The sequence below is a fragment of the Esox lucius genome, chromosome 7, assembly GCF_011004845.1.
Source record: "Esox lucius isolate fEsoLuc1 chromosome 7, fEsoLuc1.pri, whole genome shotgun sequence".
Taxonomy (NCBI): Eukaryota; Metazoa; Chordata; class Actinopteri; order Esociformes; family Esocidae; genus Esox; species Esox lucius.
Window position 1 is genome coordinate 38,853,581 of NC_047575.1, and position 12,896 is coordinate 38,866,476.

A 12,896-nucleotide genomic window follows, 5' to 3' on the forward strand; every position below is an offset into this window, starting at 1 on the left:
TTTTACAGCATTTCATTGTTAATTCCACAGACTTTTTTTACAGTGTAGGACAGAGAATTTCCAAATACAACAAATTAATCTTGGTAGCCCCTATGACAGATGTTTAATATTAATGTACAGCAGAGGTGGGGGACTCGAGTCACATGGCTTGACTCGAGTCTGACTCGAGTCACAATTTTCAGGACTTGTGACTTGCTTGATTAAAGTATGAAAATGACTTGACTTGACTTTGACTTGAGAACAAGTTACTTGAGACTTGACTTGACTTGAAGTGGAAGACTCGACAATGACTTGAACTTATAATAAACAAACAGCAATACAATAATTTTATAAGTTGTGACATCAGCACCACTAAGCGTATGTGCCTTTAACGCTGCACAATTCAAACCGCGCAAAACATGGCAGACAGTAACGTTAGTTGAGCTCCACAAATAGTATCGTTTGGATACAAGGACTTTGAACTGGACCGTGTGAATAAAAAAAGATTTGCCAGATGCAAAATATGCAACTCAAGAGTATCTGACACGACAACTACAACGTCAAATGTCATTCGTCATTTTAAGAACCACAAGGAAAGGTAAGAAAGTAATCTCTTTATATTCAGTTTCACTAATCTATAACGATTAAGTTACTAATGTAATTAATTAATCTTTTGTTTGTCATAATTTGGCCTTGGTTGCATATTATGTAGTTTTTTTTTCTTGTTAGAAATGTGACCATTATCATTACTGAATACTTCTGGTAAATAGATGTAAGGGAGTTTGACTATAACAGTGGCATAGCCTGCATTTTAATGTTGATGGACATCTTAAAATGAGCGGGCATGTATATTATTACACGTATGCTATAATGTCTGTATTAAATGTGCGCATTTCCAAGTGTTTGTGGACTGCGTGTGGAAACTAAAAAGCATTGTGCTTACACCATAACAGTTAACTTCACTGCATGAAAGGCTAACATGGATGCGCCGATGTGATTACTAGCACCTAAACATTTTTTTTACTCATACAGACAAGAATAATTACAGCGTAGTTACATATTAGGCAGTTTTTTAGTCACAATAATTAGTTTATAAGATTGTTATTATTAGCCCTTATTACATGGATTGGCTGAATTCCAGTGCAGAATGCGTGTTATTTCTTGATAACAGACCGTTGCCTTGAAAAACAGCGCGTTGCAATTGACGCAGCAGGATTCTAACCAGAGACGGAACGGACTATTTTCTTTAGAGGAAGCAATACAATCGTTTTTAAATCAATAAATTCCTTTTGAAATCAATATTTTGTTTCAAATTATTGATTTACTTGGTAGGTAGCCATGTAATAAGCGGGATAAGGTATAGCGAGGCGGTTGTTATAGCGAATACAACCCCTTCAGGCTGATTAAAGATCCCTCCGCTTCGTCCCCCAAAAAAATTGTACCGTGGGGGAGAAAAATATTAGATTTTGAAATCGAACTTCGCACCGAGCACACGTCAGAAACAGAGGAAAGTGTATGTGTGTTCATCTCTTTAGTACTGTGACTTGAAACTTATAAGGACTCGACTTGACTTGCTTAAGGTGAACCCTTGACTTGACTTGCTTGATTTATCTGAACTGTGACTTGAGACTTGACTCGAGACTTGATGGTTAAGACTTAAGACTTGCTTGGACTTGACCATGTGTGACTTGTCCCCATCTCTGATGTACAGTGCATGCCTAGGCGTCAATTGGGTATGGCAAGGTATGGCAGCTGCCATACTTTGAATCGTTTTTTTTTTCAAAAATAAAAATGAGAAACGAATTTAACTTCTATTGCCTTTTAATTGATTGCAAAAAATAATGGGATCCTCGTTTTCTAATGATCATCGTTTTCTCACATGTGCATGCAGTACGATTATTTAATGTACATAGCATATCATTATTGCACGTTTGGAGTGTTTGAATATGTGTGTTTGTGACCACGTTACCTTCTACATAGCTAAACTTAACAAATTAATAAGAGGCGAGAAGAAAAACCAGTGGTAGCTAGTTTGCAATTAACGAGCATGGAACAAGAGATTACAGACTGCTTTTGGACCTGTGAACTGTGTGACCGCGAGTGCTCAATAGAAAGATACATCTTTTTGAGAGTCAACTTGGACTTTAGGGAACACTTATTGAAATTAAACGTTTTTTTTACTGTATGGTCATATTATGCATATAGCCTATTATTTCATGCATAAATTGCACTCATTCTAGCCTATTTATCTTTGAACAAGGAAATAGACCGCTGATTCATAAAAACCAGTCAGTGAAAATGAGTGTCAGTGAGTTAACTTGTTCTTCCACCATGTTTTTCGACAGTGTGTAATTGGTTGTTGAAGCATTTTGCCCAGCTGCTTCTGTTTGTGCTTCAACAGTTTTTAGTACATAACCGACATTTCTACTGGATAGCGCACTGGCTTTACTCTGTTGAAGCACAAACAGTCATTATCCGTAAGAAAGGCAGTCGCAAAAACAAACCTTTATCCGCATTTGACTTATATAGCCTACTATTCTTAAATATTCTAAAAAATTAAAATTCTAAGACACGGCAAAACTGAAATATTAGAATATTTGTATAGTAAATTTATTGAATAATAAGCAGTAGTCGTTAAAGCATTTATTTCCCTATTTAGAATGTACATTTAAATGATATCTACAATACTGAAAAATAAGGTATATAGGCTACACATTACAGGTAGGCCAATCAGTTTTCTGTGAAGAGAAAAAAAGAAAGAGAAAGAAGACCTGTTTAAAGAAAACTTAAAAAATAAAATATATTCCTCATGGGAAACCTGTAAGAGATGCAAAATCGTAAATATACTAATATAAAACATGCTAATTTCTGCAATTTGAATTCGTTGTCTGTGGTTTTAACTAGCCACCCGGTCTCGCTTGTGTTAAGACTTATACAGAGAAAACAGCATAGCAAAGACAATAATACAAAAAAATGGTCAACCCAAAACTGAGCCTAAAAAAGATGGTGCAGTTATAGGGCTACACAACATTAAGCAACAACATGCTTGATTGAGAAATGGACATGAATTTCGGTTTGGGAAAGGAGGTACAGGCTGTAGCTAACGGCCAACGGCCGTGATGAAATGTTCGAGAGTGAAAAAATAATTACAATGTCGCTAGCAAACAAAGGCAACAAAACTCACTGGTAACTAGCTATATTGCATAATCAAGCACCTCAACATGCCTGGTGGTTTTCGCTAGATGAATGACTACCTTAACCATAGACTGTAAAAAAAAAAATGGACGACGCCCCTTCGCTCTTTTCCATTGGTGAAAACTGAAGCCGCCAGTGTCCCGATCAATAGGGTCTAACTGCAGATTGCACCAGTAGCTCACGCCGCGCCCCCCGCTCAAGCCAGGCCCCTTTGTTTTCTTTGCCTTCAAAATAAAAGCGTCCTTCTTTTTTTGGCTGTACAAAAAATTTATTTATAATTGTGTTTTTCTAATTTGTATTTTTCTAAATAAATGCCCGTTCTTTATAGTTTGGGGTGGAACTACAGAATGCAATTAAAAAACAATCAGTTCATGTTGTATTGGATTCGTTTTTGTATTTGCTAATGTATAATAAATTGAACTGCAAACAACAAAACTATTGATTTAGAAGTAAGCAAAAACACATGACAATGTAACAATTCAACAATCTAATTCTTCTTGGTCTTAATAAGTGGATGTGGATGTAAGTTATGTACTATGTGACAGTACTGTCACATAGTGGGCTGGTCACAAGAGGACTAGAAGCCTCTCTCTGGGTCGAAGCACTGAATGAAAAATCCTCCACTGCAGTTTACATGTGATTCCAAAGGACTTTATGCTGATCAGTATCTGTACGTAGATGTAGGCCCTTTAATCCTGTGGGTATGGAAATGTCAGACTGTCTGTATTATTATATTAACAAATGATAAATGTACAGCACTGGGTAGAAATCATATTGGTGCAATGCATTCAACAAACCGCATCACCAGTTGTACACACGATCTCCCCAGTGTTCAGAAATGGACTCAATATTCAGAGGATTTGAATTTTATTACACATTGAACAGGACGTTATTAAAACCAAAAAAGCATAAAGTAGACTCTCAATAGATGTTAGTTTTAACATTTTTAAAATTATACAAAAAGTTCACCCAAAGGTTGTTTAAACATATGACATCTCTTTTTTGTCATAAACAATTAATTAAAAGTCTGTAATAACACTGGAGAATTCAAAATTCAATCCTTAGTTTCCAGCCACAAATTGTCACGGTGGCCTGCAGCTTGAAAAACACCCAGCTGGCTCAGGGTTGTCTGCCAACAGGTAGTATACGTGTTCGTTCTCACTGAAAGAGAAAATAAGTAAATAAATGTAGCAAATACATATTCAATTATTTTTTCCCCCACACCCCTTTGTTACACACAAACACCTTATTTTTACCTATTGCATTTGGCGGCAAAAGTGATCGCAGTAACCTGGATGTGGTTCTTCTGAGTAAACTGCTTCAAGTACACCCCTTTGTCCTGTTCCAACATGTCCTGTAAAAGAAAAAGAAAAAACAGAATGATGATTATACTGACCAGTGACCACTAGACTCAGGATGTGGTCTAAGCGTAGTTATGACATCAATACTGAGTGTAATGACAGATTCAAATCCATCCAGTGTTAAGATGTTTACCAGGTGTGCAGTTTTTGAAAAGCATTCCACATTCACGACAGTTGTCCACGGTGTACATGGTGTAGAATTCTTTTCTGTAGGACTCAGAAAACCTGCTACATGTAGCGACACCTGTGAAAAACAAATGATCAATCAAAAGTGAACATTTCCATAAGGTTAGTGAAAACACGTGTGAGGTACTCAAGTATTGTATACCACAGCACCCTTTATTTAAACACTTACTGTCAAGCCACTGAAAATGTGCCGTCTCCTGAAGGAGTCAGTGGACACAGTGTCCCTGAAGGTGGTACACACAAGAGCCAATCTTAAGTATGCCTTATCTCCTTCCTGTAGTACCACTTCATTTAGGATTTCAGAAAGCACACACGTTGGTAACTGTAAAATACAGGTCAGGCAAAATCAAGCATAGTAAAGACAACACACTGACTACACTATTGCCTGTATAAATGGCAACAATCATAGCATAGCAGAAATATGAAAATTAACAATTATTGGTGAGAACATCTATCATAACGCATTGCCCTGATATTGATATGACTGTACTAAGGGATGTATAAGCATGAGACTCTTGCAGTGACAGGGCAATTATTGTGCATAAGGTGCTCTATAGTGTGTGTCATGGTGGTAGTGCAAATAAGTCCAATAGTGCAAGGATAAAGGGAGGTGTTGGGCCATGTTTATTGGCTAATATAGCCAGTAAACAGTGTAAGCCGTAAGTAAACATTACCTCCAATATGATGCACCTGTCATCCTTTTCTAATCGAAACCTTTTGAGGAAAAGGATATTATATAAAAAAATATATATATATATTATTAAAAAAACTTTTTTTTAATGAATTAATCAAGACAGGATAAGGCCACTGGGTGTCCTCTGCCATCATCATGCTCACCTCATGTTCCCTCTTGCTGACCTTTGGGACCCTGTATATCGGCTGCAGTGAACCTTGGAGCAATGCTCTGGCCTCAATAGTCCAGTATGCAAACCTCTGTCCATGTCTTTTGAGTAAGATATTAGTAAAATAATAAAAAAAGTAAACTAATGTAGAAGCAATGAATTGTAGGAAGTAACATTTAGAGTTGTCTTACCCGTCAATCTGGAACCGTTCCATTAGACTAATGTACCATCATTTTCGGATGCATGCCATGTCCCTCTAAAAGAATTAGAATATTTAAGTTGAGGAGTAATGTTCATGTTCAGTCACAAATCACTACATTATTTGTCCGCAAACCATTGGCATGTCAATTACAGCAGAGTACAAAAAGTTATAGAGTCATGTTAAATAGTCCCACAAACAGTTCTTTGATGTGTGGTTAATACTGTAGTGCAAAGTACTTTATAGATCATGCTTAGTTAGACTTCTGGAAATTGTAAACAATTAACCAAAGTCAATGTCATCTTAGGGTGGATTTAAGTTCCTCTTATACTTGCTCCTATGTGGGAAGAACAATACTGACCTCAATGAACCAAAATGGAGCCTCTGTGCTCAGGCTGAGTGCACACTGTAAAGTGTAAAAGGCAAAGATCTGTGAGGTTATATAATTTTCAGATTATAAAAAAAAAAAAAAAACTTTAATCAGAGACTAAAAAGCAATTTACCATCAACATTAAGATGCCACAAGAATTTACAGTAGTTTGATGAGGGAAACCCTGCAACAATTGGGCAAAGTGTTAAATAAGCAATATAAAGTTTTTGGGTCAAATCAGAAATATATGTGCATCCAGGTACATAAGTTGTTGGAGAGATGTACCTCAATGTCTTTGCCCATCTTAGTTGTCCACTGGCCCAGAGCAATGTGATGAGCTAAGTCACTGTCAAAATCAATCAGAAATACAAATTACACACCTTATACTTGTAATAGTATCAGAAAACTGAAGACAATTCATATTACTCGATTCCCTTATATTCAAAATACCACTGTATGCTATTGAAATAGAAGAGTTACAATAGCCACCCACAGGGCTTAAACAAAATAAACTAACGAGGCTAAACTTTAAAACAGCCTTTGAACGAGGCTTTACTTTCATGCTTATGGAATCCAAATACAAATCATAGTACCCTGTTAGTTGTGAATTTTGTTATTGGCCAAATCTGGACAATGAGCTTTGTACCTGCATTTTTGGAGTACTATGAATTCTATAGGATTCCAATACTGAACAAGCCCCAGAACAGGGCTGATTGTTGTCATGTTACGAAACCTAAAGATGGTATGGTAACAACGGTCGCCAAAGCCAAAAATATCATGCGAAGTACCTCACTCAAACATAACACACACACTACGCTAGCATACATGTGCATACACATAGGTCATTTAAGCTAACGTTAGCATACTTTAAAAAAAAATCCTTTTAACTATAAGCAATCGTCAACCTGAAATCAATAGCTATCGGTAGTAGCCTAATATTAATTTTAAACAAACCGTAACGGGCTAAATAACTCCATATTGCTATTATCAGTAACTTACCAGGTGCTTCCCGGGAGTTGTTGCCGCCATGACTCAATATGGCAATATGGTCCATCTGCGTCTTGTAAACAAACCGTACATGTCTGAAAGTCGGAAGTTGCGTGCAAGCGGGGCGCGGCGTGAGTGGGCGCAGCATGTGCAGGGGGCCTGGCGTGAGCGACAGCTGCAAGCTGCAGTTGGACCCTTCTCGTCCCGATATGGCGCTGACATCTTGGACTTGCGTCTGCGCAGATAGTGATCTTGGGACCAGTTCTGCGCAGTAGTTATGCGCAGTAGCGAGCAGGAAGTAAAGCCGTAAAGCCGCGAAATCAACGGCCCCACCCCTGTGCCCCGCCCTCACTCTCCCTCGCAGAATGCGCATACCGTAATCAATCGCAAGCACACGCTGCACTGTTTTGGAAGTGGAGTCCTGCTCCTGTGAACTCTGTCTGCTCCGTTCTACTCCAACCTCATTAAAATAAGGTAAATACAAGTAGCCTACTAACCACACATTTAAACAGAGTTCAATCAAGTCCAAGTACAGTACCACCTTTGCTTGTTAAACCTAGACGATATGTTATAGCCTAACTTACATCATGTTTAACCTTAATTTAGAATAGGCCTAATACAAAAAGAATTGGTAACTTCTAGCTAACGATCACCTGCTAGCTATTAACATGGCTATTAACGAGGCTTGTTGTCTTTTAGCTAACGTTAGCTAGCCCATTGCATTTATTTACTAATTAAATAGCTTATAAATTTAACTTACCGAAAAATATTCAAAGATCGATTGGAAATGACAGATCGGTTAGCACAATCTACTGCAGAACAACCCATTATGTCCGTGTGAAATTATATCAATTATAGAAATTTAGAGATTAAATTTAAAGCTCCAATCTCCTAAGTCCTCCGAAGATCGCGAAAAAGCCTGTTGGCGCTTCAGTGGCTCCTCGGCTCAGATAGCTGTCAATCACAGCTGTGAATCACGATGTCACACCACCGTTTTTAGAGCATTAAATAACTAACTAAAAACCAACTTATTTTAAAAACAAACTCTTGAATTTACATTAGCGTGATACAAACTACAGTAAATGACAGAAACCAGCTTCGGAAAAAAGATATTTGAAGGGTAATTTAATTGTTTAGTTGGTCTCGCGTCCCATTGAATAACATGGGGAGGCGGGGTTTATGACCTATACTGGGACCAGTCATCAGGGGGCGATCGAGACGTTTTGGCTTCACTTTTCAGGGCTTGTGTGGCACGCTTGGTCTGGACACACTGCCATCAGATCTTTAAAAAAAAAAAAAATACTCTATAACAATGGACCTGGAGAAAATAATTAATTGCTCTCTGCAATCAGGCATTTTCCCAACGTCTCTAAAAACAGCTGCCATTAAGCCCCTATTAAAAAAAGAGAACACTGGATGTATCTATGAACAACTATAGACCTGTATCAAATCTCCCTTTTATAGCCAAGATCATTGAGAAGGTTGTCTTTAATCAATTCAGCAATTTTTTGACCTCAAGCGGTCTCTTAGACAAATTTCAGTCAGGTTTCCGACCTCACCAAAGTACTGAAATGGCCTTGATTAAAGTTTTAAATTATATACGGCTGAATACTGATTCTGACAAAATAACAGTTCTGGTTCTATTAGATCTCAGTGCAGCATATGACACTGTAGATCATAGAACACTTATAGATGAAAAAGAATGAAAGAATGAAAAATTGGGTAGGACTCTCAGGGACAGTCCTTTATTGGTTCAGATCTTATTTAGATGGTCTGGAGTTTCTTTGTCACCATTGGCAATTATGAATGAGAAAGGGTGGCTATGACATGCAGAGTTCCACAGGGATCAGTTCTCGGACTGCTTCTGTTCAATCTCTGTATGCTACCTCTGGGCCAAATTCTACAGAAAACAAAAACATTAACTACCATAGCTATGCCGATGATACTCAAAAATATATGGCTCTCGAACCATATGACAACAGATCAATAGACGCTCTGTACCACTGTATAGAGCACATAAATACCTGGATGAACCAAAACTGTCTACAATTAAACCAAGATAAAAATGAGATTATTGTGTTTGTCAACAAAAATAAAAGTATTAGTAAAGAGCTGGATTCTCTGGCCCTAAAAACCAGGGACCAAGTGCGTAATCTTGGTGTTCTGATAGACCCAGACCTCACATTTAACAGTCATATCAAAGCGGTCACCAAAACAGCATTCTATCATCCAAAAAATATAGCCAGAATCAAAGGCTTGGTGTCCCAAAAAGACCAAGAGAAGCTCATCCATGCTTTTGTCTCTAGTAGGGTTGACTACTGTAATGGCCTCTTAACTGGACTCCTGAAAAATACTGTAAAACAACTGCAGCTCATTCAGAATGCTGCTGCTAGAATGTTAACCAGGACCAAGAGAACAGAGCACATCACTCCGGTCCTTAAATCTTTGCATTGGCTTCCAGTCAGTTACAGAATAGATTTCAAAGTGGTGCTTTTAGTTTATAAATCTCTGAATGGTTTAGGACCCGAATACATTTCTGATATGAAGAATATAAACCACCTGCCCCTAATTACCAGTTGCCCCTGAGCATATAGTGTAGCTTTAAATATACTGTAGCAGCATTCAAGTTGGCATATAGATGTACTAAATGTGAATGTCTCACAAAATGCTACAGGAAAATTGCTCTATATGTGGCGGTGTACACATTGAGGGGACCTACCTTAAGTCAAAACAAGTAAAATCGTTAACTAATTATGGGAATTGAGCGTTTACTCTAGCTTTAAATATAGCAGCATTGTTGTCTCCATAGAGACATCCTATCACCTACAGTGTAAATGTATACAAAATGCTACAATAAAATGTGGTGTACACATTGAGGGGACCTTAACTCAAATCCAATAGAGTATTTTACTAATTATGTGAATTGAGCCTGTAATGTAGCTTTAAGTGTTGCAACAGTTGCCATAGAGATTAATCATGTCTTTCAATGTGAATTTCTCCCAAATGCTCCTGTAAATTTCTTTATATCTAGTTTACACATTGAGGGGACATAAATTAAGTCACATAAAGTAGAATCATTAACTAATTGTGGGATTTGAGCCTGTAATGTAGCTTTAGGTGTAGCAGCATTCAAGTTGCCATTAAGATGCATTAAACCTTTTAAATGGGAATCTTTCCAAAATGCTACTGTGAAATTGCTCATTATGTGGTCAACACATAGAGGGGACATACCTTAACTCAAATCAAGTGGAATGGTTAAATAATTATGGGAATTGAGGCTGTAACGTGGCATTAAGTGTGACAGCAGGAACGTCTCCATAGAGAAGCAATATACCTTTCAATATCTCCAAAATGCTACAGTGAATTTGCTCTATATGTGCCTTAACTCAAATCAAGTAGAATCATCAAGTCATTATTGGAATTGAGCTTTAAGTGTAGCAGCATTCAAGTCACCATACAACTGCATTATACCATTTAATGTGAATTTCTACAAGATGCAACAGTAAAATTGCTCTTCATGTGGTGTACACAGAGGAGACACACCTTAAATCTAAAGTCGAATCATTGACGAATTATGGGATTTGACCGTTTACTGTAGCTTTAAATGCAGGAGGTTTCACTTCTCCATAGAGACACCTTATAGCTCTCAATGTAAATCTCTCCTAAATGATACAGTAAAATGTCTCTATATGTGGTGTACACAAAGAGAGTACTGCCTCTGCATTTTTATTCTTTTTTTGTCAATTTTCACTGTTCTATTGCTTGACCTGTTTTTATGTCTTTGTAATTTGTGTTTGCCTGTTTGTCTCAATTTTGTGTTATCTTGTTTGTATGTCTAAGCTCTTGCTTACATCTGTTTTACTTGTAATGTATTTATTGATGTATGCCTATTAACAACTGGCTGGGGACTACAGCTGGAAATTAGCCGTAGAGGCTAAAGCTGCTCTTTTATTGAAAGAGGTTGTCCACATTATTATAAACCAATAAACTAAACTAAACTAAATGAACTCGTAGCATGTACAATTGTAAACTAATTATGGGATTTGAGCTTATATTGTAGCTATAAATATAGCAGCATTCAAGATGCCAGAGATTTCTCCAAAATGATACATTAAAATACATGTATATGTGATGTAGACATAGAGGGGATGTACCTTAACTCAAGTCAAGTAGAATATTTTACTAATTATGGGAATTGAGGCTCTAATGTGGCTATAAGTGTGACAGCAGCAATGTCTCCAGAGAGAAGAAAAATACCTTTCATTTTCTCCAAAATGCTACAGTAAAATGTATCTTTGTGGTGCACACATAGAGGGGACCTACCTTAACTCAAATCCAATAGAATCGTTAACCAATTATGATTATGGGAATTTAGGCTGTATCAGATGTATAAAAGCTAAAACAAGGTCTTACTACATCGTATCTTCAGAAATGTTTATTGCTTTAATGCATCTTAAAATAATAAAAATCAAACCGACAGAGCAAGACAAGCATATGCCTTGTGACACAGACTGCTTTTCAGAGCGTTTTCACAAATGCTATAGTATAGACGCGCACACAATTTTCAAGAGTCGGCTAGGTTGACCGGAGTACAGTTTAGCAGAGCAGAGCTTGTACTCTACTTGTGTCATTGCTGACATCTCCATCTTCCCGCTCTACCAATCTGACTTCTATATTCTATACTTATGCAGCCAGAGGCGACACACTTAATATTTCCATGACGTGGTATCGGTTCATGGTATTGTCATTTTTGTGAGTATGAGTTCAAGTACAAAAGTCCAGTATCGGTACCAGGGCTAGCCCAGTATAGCCCTGGTATCAGTATCGGTACCAGGGCTAGCCCAGTATAGCCCTGGTATCAGTATCGGTACCAGGGCTAGCCCAGTATGGCCCTAGTATCAGTATCGATGCATCCTTAACATAAAGAATTGGGATTGTTCAACAATAAAGTAAATCTTGAGAAATACGATTTGCCTAATAATTGTGCACGCAGTGTAGAAATAGTAGCCTATGCTATATACGTATTTTTCCTTCTGTGGTATTTTTTACTAGTGGAGGACAGCACACATGTTACTAAGAGCAAGTTTAGTTTCTTCACCATATGTTCACCCGATCTAAAAATAATTACTGTCTAGGACTTCTTTCTAACATGCGTTATTTAGCATCAACTTAAGTCTTAATCAGTGTCTCACCAAATATTCACATGGGCAAAATCCTACAAAAAGGGTCACGGTGTCTGAAGTGCTAGAAATGATCCACAGACGCTTGCAATGATCCGGGGAATCAGGGGAGTAATTGCAAACAAAGGTTTCTGTACCAAATATTAAGTTCTGCTTTTCTGATGTATCAAATACTTTTGTCATGCAATAAAATTCAAATTAATTATTTAAAATCATACAATGTGATTTTCTGAATCTTTTTTTTGGATTCCGTCTCTCACAGTTGAAGTGTACCTATGATAAAAATGACAGGCTTCTACATGCTTTGTAAGTAGGAAAACCTGCAAAATCGGCAGTGTATCAAATACTTGTTCTCCCCACTGTATGTGCTCTCCCATATTTAACCCTTTAATAGTATTATTTCAGTGTCTGCTCATTCTGTCCATGGGCCTTATGACAGTCACATGCAGATTTACAGTTCTTGACAACACACACATACGCACACGCACCCCCTTTGTGCAGTTTCATATAACAATGGAATGAAAATGGCACATGATAGCATGCACCATTCTGCAGCATTTCTGTCTTTTATCAAAAATATAGGACTGAAGGACACAC